Here is a 9,062-nt window from a genome sequence, read left to right on the forward strand (position 1 = left end):
CACACCAAGCTGGCTCTTAGATTGTTTAAAATGGCTACTTGCCCGCCCCTTGTATTTTCAGGGATGACGCCTAAGAGTCGAAATGCGTCCATCTCCATCCCATCGAGAGATCTCATTCCTCGAGATGTGGAGGCCAGGACCGAAATCTAAATCTGATACGGCACCAGGTGTGCACAACAACAGAGCCAAGAGCCGCCCTGGCGCTGAAAGCGAAGCTGTTGCTGCCCACGGAGGACAAGCACAAACAGAGACTTCCCAGGGAAGAGCTGGTGTGCTTCATGCCTTGCGACACGGCCCCTTAGTGGACTTTTCAAGGGAGACGTGTCTGTGGGACTTGTGTCTACCGAGGAGTGTAACATGAGTCACTCCTCGCCGAGTGATTCATATTGCAACTGCTCCGTATCTCAGCTGAGATATGGCTAAAAGAAAACAGGGATGGAGCAAAAGGGACGGAGAGGGGAAACGTTTGAGGAGCGGTATTTTTTCGGGTCGCAAAGTTTATTTAAAAACGCCAAGACTCATTCCAAAGATTTGTTCTTTCTCGCACGATCAGAGGCCTGGTAGATGTTTTGTTTACTTTCTTGTGAACTACTTGTGGGATATTCTGTTTAAACCTTTGTGTGATTGTAATTTTCTGCTCTTAATTACCAGCCCTCAGTTGTTGAGAAATAAATGTAAGTGAAAACAGAGTATTTTTCAGAAGCGGTTGTTACACGGCAAAGTATATGTACGACCTGCTTTCTGAGGGAACGGCGTGCAGTTTGTACCACTCCGCTGTTGGTTGTGAAGTTCTTGTCGTTCTCCCTCCCTTACAAACCTTCTTTCTCTCTCTCTCCCGCCCCCCTTTCTCTTTTTTAGTTTCCTAAACCAAATAATGTTCTCCAACTTGTATGAAATTATTTCTTGATTGCGTGTAAGTTCCCAGCTGTTCATTAAGAAAGAACATTGCTAAAAGTCAGGCCTGATTTGATGGCACCGAGCTCGTCCCATGAAGATATTACTTTCCAAGGCTGGCGGGCAAGCCGTCGTCATTTTAAGGATGCTCCATTAGAGTCTGCGTTAGTTGCTTCCTTCCTGCTCTGTCTGTTTACCAGGCCCTGGACTGCATGTGGTGAGTGAACGAGTATGGACTCTGGTTCCCAGAAATGGTAGAGGAGATATTAGGATGAGGAAGCCACATTCTCCTGAAAGTTCACTGACTTCTTAGATTACTCAGATCACTTCCTTTAAGAAAACATTTAAAGAAGGGAGATAAGAAAAGTTTAAATTAGGTTAAATTAACCTAAATTAAATAAGATTAAATTGTTTCACACCACTGAAGTGTCATGTGGAAATCCAAAGCCCGGTACCTTTCAGCCTCAGCAAGATTTCTTTCTGAGGTGTCAATGTATGCAGAATTAATTAATTCTCAGTTAATTCAGCCTCAAATGGAAAGACTGACCAGCCCTGAGATAGCCACTCAATGCTATTTAGAAGCCTTCTTAAGTGACAGATGTCCCAAAATGGCCTTCTCAATTGCTAAGTTAAAGGCTACGTCATTATAGCCAGATATATGTAATGCAACGATATGCTGGGGTGATGTTTGTTTTCGCTTAGGCTGTGCTGGTCTTGGACTGTAATAACAAAAGACGGCACGAGACGCTTTCAGTTATATCTTTAAAGTGTCTTTTGATCGGGTTTATTTTATTTATGGGGGGCTGCACTGAACGTTTCTTGTTCTTAGTTGCCCAAAGTGTGTCAGGCTTGGAACAGGATATAAAGGAAGCCAATAGAAAGAGCTGCCGGGAAGAAATACGTTAGAAAAACAGACCCCCGTCACTCAAACAGCCAACCTTGGATTTAGGAGTGGCTGGGAGTTCGGCGGCATATACATTTAATATATCATTATTATCGTTATCACCGCTGTTGTTATTTCTAGTTCATTACGATCCAGGACTGGTACCAAAGCAGCCTTCCCCTTGCTGCCTCCCCTTGGCCCCAGGTCTGGGAGAGGAGCTCTCCTAAGGAACCAGGGCCAGCTGCACAAGCACAGGAGCCAAAGACCCCGTCCTGGAGTCCTGCAGGTGGAGGCGCCCTGCTTGTTCGGGGCAGCCACTCCTCCTGGCAAGAGGGAGGATGACCGGGAGTGCCCCCAGTGCCCTCGCCCAGGAACGCAAGCGCGGCCCGGGAGGAAGGGCGGCCCCTTATGCGAGGAGCACCCGTGCCTGCAAAGCCTCCGGCTGGACTCCCGGCCCTCCCTGCCACGAAGGTGAATTTGGAAAGGCCACCGAGCGCAGCCAAGAAGGCGGCTTCCCGTTGCCTGCCACTTCCCCTTCTGCTCACCGGGTAGGGCAGCTGATGGCCTCTGAGCGGGACCGGCGGCCAGGAGTGACGGGAGGTACCACTGAGCCAGTGATGGGCAACCTGCCACCCCCAGGTCCACATCCTTCCTCCCCCTGATTTTTTTTTTTGTTTTGTTTTTTGGCAGCCCCAAAGACTCCTCTGACTTCCCCATCAGATGCTGACTCCCAACCTTTGAGACAGGAAACAGAATCTGCAGTGAAATGCAAAATAGCTTAACAGTTTTGTTTTGCTTTTTAAATCCCATCTTTCAACACTGCTTTTAAGAAGAACAAAAAGATACAGGCACGGATTCTGTAAGAATGTTTTCCAGTTGGTCTCAAGAAGGAGCGCGGCATCTAAGAACCCGCATGCGAGATTTCCATTCCCCCAAAGCTTCTGACGAGACACCCCCAGCCCCACGGAGCCAGTCAGTCACAAGCAAGTGAAATTCTCTTTGGGGCAGGCACGGCCAGCAGCCAGGCTTACTATCGCCATCTGCTCTCGAGGCACCGTTGAGGAAGGAGGAGGAAGTCTTGCGCAACTGAGCGACAGGGCCGAGTGTGCCAGAGACATTTGGCACATGGGAAGAGCGGGTGTCGGTCCCTGCTGCCTCCTTGAGCGATGGGAGGAAACCTTTCAAAACTCCCCCTGTGCAAAAGCCTTTCGGGGACTCCCCTTCTATTCTGAGCCTCTCTTTTCAAACCTTTCATTGCTGTTGTTGCCATGACCTTTGGCGGTATTTTACCTGCACTGCTCTCTGCTTGCGGTCCATGGCTGAAAAATGTCCAGGAATGCGCCTTTTAAGAGTCATGGCATGACTAAACTCAGTGGCATTTTGGGTGCTGTGCTCTGAAACTTACCTTTCCTGAATTAGGGCTGTAGGAAGCTGGACTGGTAGCCCCAACTGGAGTACAAAGTTAGTATCCCCTTCACGGTGTTTGTTAGCTGGGAAAACTCCATGGACAATTAAACTTCACCTTTTAAAACAGGCTTCACTCTTTTCCTGATTTCCTTCTCAAAAGTCAGCCCAGCAGTTCTCCACCCCCCCCCCCGCCCCGCCCCCATGTGCCAGGTCCTGTAGGAAGCACTGGGGGCCAGTTTTGTCTCTTCCCTCCGGAAGAAAATGGCATTTGCGGGGAAGGAGCAGGGAGGCAGATCAGAAGGTGGGCAGAGAAGGGGAGACACGATGCAGATCCATTTAATTTTGCATACTGGGGAAAATCCATGCAGACCTCCTCACAACGTTAGCGCTTGGGGGTCATCCAGAAAAGCACCCTGCACAATTCAGGGGTGAGTTGGATGCTGTCAGGCTGATTTATAAGGGGAACTGGGCCCATTTGTGGAGGGTTGGGGTCCCAATGACAAGGCAGCCTTGAGGGCAGCTGGCAGCTTCTGAAATTGTGGGCGCTGCTTGGAGCAGAAAGACCCCCTGCCGGGGTCATGTGCTCCCTGAAAGCAGCTGCCACCCCCCCACACACAAAAAAAACCAGGACCAGATGGCTCATAGGCCTGGTCTAGCCGAAAGCGATCCTGTCCATACAGAAAACAGGATTTTTACTTGCTTAAATGGAGAGAGACTCAACCAGAACAGCTGCAGGCGACCTGACTGCAATAAAACTCTCTTTTTATATGCAAGCCTGCTGTGAGTGTGTGTGTGTGTTTGGGTGTGTGTGTGTAAAGCAGGTGATTTGTTCTGGTGGGATGAGGTGCTTGGTCCTTTCCACGCTTTCAGGGGTCTGCGTGGGCACACCAGCAAATGGGGTCACCTGCTATTCAGCCAACAGCAGGTTTGTGCTGGTTCTCCTTCTCTTGAACATTTTCCTTCATGCAGTTCAAAACTCAGTTTATCAGCACAGCTGAATTTCTTTCCTCACTTCCTCCTCTTCCTGTTGATAAACATAGCTGAGGTTAAGATCTGGAGGGGCAAAATATCAGCTGGAGAAATCTGGAAGCAGCTTCATGCTGGTGTTTGGCTGCCCTCCAGACATACAAGCGGAAACATGAACGAAGACACACACACACACACCCAGCGTGCTTCTCCTTTTCTCAGCTGGATCATCCAGGGCAGAGATCAGCTGAGGTGAATTGGATTGAGATGGGAGCCTGCAAGAGATCCAGAGGCCACCCCAACAAGAGGTGGTGAGAAATGAGTGGGGCGGATCTCATTTACATCCCGTAGTGGAATCCCCACTTCCTCCTTCAGCCCCCGTGCAGCAATTTCTTGGCAACAAGAGGGCAGGGAACTGGCGGAGCACAGCTCCGGGGGCTGCTTCCCGTCCCCTGGCCATGACCTCTGCCCAGGTCTCCTGCCCGCAAGGGGGGGCTTTGCACGGAGCAGCTGGCAGCACTCTGAGCCGCTGCCCGACCCCAGCCCCTCCCATGGGGGGGGTGCTTCAGGAATGTCTTTGCTTGCAGCCCCAGCCAGATCTGGCTCTGTTTTTGAACCAGATTTTCCTTTTGCTGGTTTCTCTCCCCACGCTAAAAGCAGCCTGGTTCTGTTTTCTGAGAAGGGTCCTAGAAACCAGCCAACCAAGACCAAAGTTCCACCCTCCCTTATGTCATTTCTTTCCAGGGACCCACTGGGTTGGAGGGAATAAAAGCGACCAGTCGTCATTCCCATCAGAAGAGGGAAGGGGAAGGAGAGCCAAGCCCACCAGCTTCATCACACGGGCGAAGTTCTGATTTTCCCCACGTGCCCTTGCAGCGAGCTGCTTTCTAGCAGTTTGGAGACGTTGAGCGCCTTTAGTTCAGTCACTCTGCAACCAGCTACTCATCCCTAGAAGTCTGTCTCCAACTTTGTCTGATGAGAGAGACACTCTCAGTAGCCTTTTTAAAATCCAAATCCACACTCCATTGATATTTGCAAAGGAATATATTGAGGAATAAATCTCAAATATTGAGATCCGACTTTTCAATAAACATAGCACATAGGACAGTTTCTTGAGCAGTTAATCTGGAAATCCTTAATTACACTAAAAAATTATTAAACTAGACCATGATTAGCCAAAAACAAGCACTCAGTCCTAGCGAATAACCTAAGATGCATGGGAACCAGCAATGTATGGCTTTTTAAGGGAGCTGATAATTTAAAATATTGTCGTTTCCAAAACACACGCTTTGGAAAGAACCCATGCAAAGCACATTTATTTAAATAAAGCTGCATGACAATTAGCGTCTATTACAATCTGCTGAAGCAGCCTCTGCATAAACAAGAGGAGATGCGTCGTCTTAACTGTTTGGATGTTTGGATAAGATGAAGTAATAAAAGCCTACTGGAGGAGATACTCACACCTTAATACTGTAACACGCCCTACATGGGGTTGCCCTCGCGGAAGCTGCAATCATGCAAAACAGAGCTACTGATTTGCCAGTTGGCATGAGATTCAGGGATCACGTGCATTAAACAAGAGCTACTGTGGGGCTAGCTCTGCACCCCACCCGTAATTATCCCCTGCTCAAAGACACTCGGAATCACAGCCTGACCTCACAACCACATCTCAGAGCTGCTGAAGCCACTAACTCCAACCCCTGCTCCGTGCGGGGATCCAAATTAGCATTCCCCCCAAATGCCGAAGTAGCTGCTGCTCGAACACATTCAAAGCATCTTCTCGGGATCGCCGGTTGGTATTTGGTCAGATTCTGCTTTCGGTAACCGAATTGTATTTCTGTGTCCCGCACTCAAGAGAGCAAAAGAACAGATCTTGACCTTCTCCTTCCAGGTGACACCTTTCAGGTGTTGGAGGAAGGCTGTCATGTCACCCTCCCTCTCCTCAAGGCCTGCTCAGCTGCTTCCATTGCCCTTCACAGGGCTTCGCCCTCACCGCCTTCCTCCAAACCTGTTCCAATTTGTCTAATTCTTCTTAAAGCATCGTGTCTAGAACTGGAGGTGGACCTAGAGGTGGGGCCTCTGACTAAAGCAGGGTGAAATGGAATGATTACTTCCTGGGATTTGGAAATTATGCTTCTGCTCATGCAGCCTAAAATTGCACGTGCCTTTTTTCAGCCACACCATGTAGCTGGCCAACACTTTGCCATCGAGTTCTGTTCTAAGGCCTTTTTCACAAGGACTGTTGCCAGACCAGGAATTTCCTATCCTATACCTGTGCATTTAATTTTGGCATTCTAACTAAAGAACTTTACACGCATCTCGGCTAAATTCATTCTGTTACATCCACCTCATTTCTCTACCAAGATCATTTCAAATTTCATTTCTGCCTGAGGGAGTATTAGCCATCCCACCCAGTTTTGAGTTATCTGTAAATCTGGTAGGCCTCTTCACTGAAGCCTTCCTATAAAAAATATTGAAGCATAAAGGACATGGGGCTGATCCTTGGGGAAACCCACTCCATACCTTTTTCCAGTCTGACAAGGAGCCACCGATGAGCAGCCCGAGTATGTTTTCTGGAGCCATTTACGTCTCCGTGCAACCCCGTCAGCCAGCTTGCTCACCAGAGCATTGTGGAATACTTTATCAGGTGCTTTATTAAGTCTACAGCATTCCCATAGTTGACTAAGGAAGTTACCCAGTCAACAATGGTCTATCAACAGACCAATCCTGGTTTGCATTTCATGCTGGGATATTACTTCCGTAAGTATTAAAAGTGAGTTAATTAACCCTCTAGTACAACTTCTTTCCAGATGCTCAGCAGAAGGGAGGGTGGCATGATTTATCAGGACAAAACAAAAATATCTGTAACTCGCTGTATCTACCCCACGTTGCCTTCTTGAACTTCTTCAAATAACGCACAGTTCAGGTAGTACTTGTGGCTTCAACGTTATAAAGCTTGCACTTGAGGAGGATGAAAGGAACCAGTCTGAGCAGTTCAGGGGAAGGTTACGGGGTTTCCGTGATTGTTATGGAAAAGCAACGATGTCTTCCTGCTCCTCTGGCGCCAAACGCCCTTTTCTCCGCAAGCGAAGATAAACAAGAATTTTTACCTCGTAGGCTTGAAAATGTGCAGCGCCAGTTTCGCTCAAGAGCAACAGCAGCTTTTTAACTGCATCCCCAGAATCATTTCCAGGGACATAATGCAGCCAGCTCTACGGTTTTCCCCCATGAAGACACTCAAGTAAACTTGATAGGTAGGGAAGGTGTCTTCTTTTAAAAAATAATAGAAATACAGCCTGATCTTGCAGGAGGGAGGCTTCAAAATCTGGTTAGCCAACAAATGACAACCAAGCAAAGCTGTGGACACGCACCTTTTCGGGACGCCCCAGGGCGCAGCCCCCAGGAAGAAAAGGCTCTTGCGTCTCCGCTCATCCCTCCTGCCCCAGGACGGCCTTTCAGAGTCACACGGAATGATGGCTTTTGCTGTCCTCTCTCATGGCTGAAATGGCCCTCGCCTCCATCCAAAAGCCACTCCAAGGAGCTGGACCCTTCAGCACCGCAACTGACCAGGGCCGCCTGTCCACAAGCCTTGCTGGAGCCAGCCAGCATCCACAGGTCTGGGACTCCCGTGGAGAAAGTCGGGGGCAAGCAATTGCCTTCTTTAGGGAGCCCCTACTCCAAACGCTGGGAGCAGGGAAGTCTCGAAGACGATGGGAAGAGACCCAAGCAAAAAAGAGAGGATGCAAATGCTGATGTTGTCTGTCTAGGACAGGGACTGTGCTCAAGATTAAGCCACCGAATAACTATCTGCACAATGCATAGATCAGATGAACTTTCCCCAATTGCCTCTCCAGGGAAACTAAGCAAGGAAAACGGTTCCTGTAGAAAAGTGTGCAAGATACTCAGGTGATTCTCATTACAATGTAGCTTGCTTGGGGGTCTGGGGGTAATGTTAAAAAGACACGTGTTTCTGATTGCAGCTTTAAAGAGTAAATTTAAGATTAAATCACACCTTTTCTGGCACTTATGTGGCATTGGAGGCAAGTATTCGTTTTTGGTCTGTTTTTATTTCAGCAGCCCAACGGATGGATATCATTCTTCCAAACATTACCACCACATGGGGAAAATTAAGTGTTTAAATAGGCCGCAAGATCTCTCCGTTTACCAGGATCTGCTTTCTATCTGCAGGTGCCCATGCAGAAACCAGGAGCAGTAAGATAGACTTAGCAGTCTCAAAGGTCTCCTGGGACATGTGCCGCGTGCTTGCCCACCAGCGAAAGCAACCAGGATAAGCAACCAACCAGCCAACCAAAGCCCATCAAGCAGAAGTTCAGCATCGCATCTGAGCCACGGTGCCTTGCTCCCGCTCTCAAATGTACGTGCCATGAGCTGTCTTTCTCCGATTCCTTCGTGCGGGGATGGACAAGCTCTTGACTGCCAGAAGCCACACTTAACGTGGGGGTATTAGGGAGAAGGTTGCGTTTTCTGGTATTGTTGGCTGCCCCCCTCCCCGGTCTTGGATTCATGTATGCTTAACCACGTGAAACAGATTCTGGAGCACACGCCACAGCTTTTCTGTTTCTTACTTAAAGTATGGGGCAGGGGGGTAGAGAGAACCATGCACTGATTTTTGGGTACTGAGGTCTTATTTTAAGTTGAGTTGTAGAATGGAATCTTGTCCCTTCGCTGATTTTTCCCAGGCAGGACACGTATGTTAAAAATGCAACTCTTTATTAGATCCTAGCTGAACACCGTATCTTTGATAGATACTTCAAATGCTGAGCGAATTAAGCCCAAGTCTGGCATCTTAAAGTGTCCCCCTGAAATACTTTAATGCAAGAACATTAAGCACATGCCTCTAAAAGCCATAAAAAGTAACTGGAAACGTTGAAGCAGGGATAACTCAGCCAAA

Source organism: Python bivittatus, unplaced genomic scaffold (assembly GCF_059951505.1).
Source record: "Python bivittatus isolate LINGU-HERP-01145 unplaced genomic scaffold, Pbiv_v1 ctg000050_np1212, whole genome shotgun sequence".
In the NCBI taxonomy this organism is placed as follows: Eukaryota; Metazoa; Chordata; class Lepidosauria; order Squamata; family Pythonidae; genus Python; species Python bivittatus.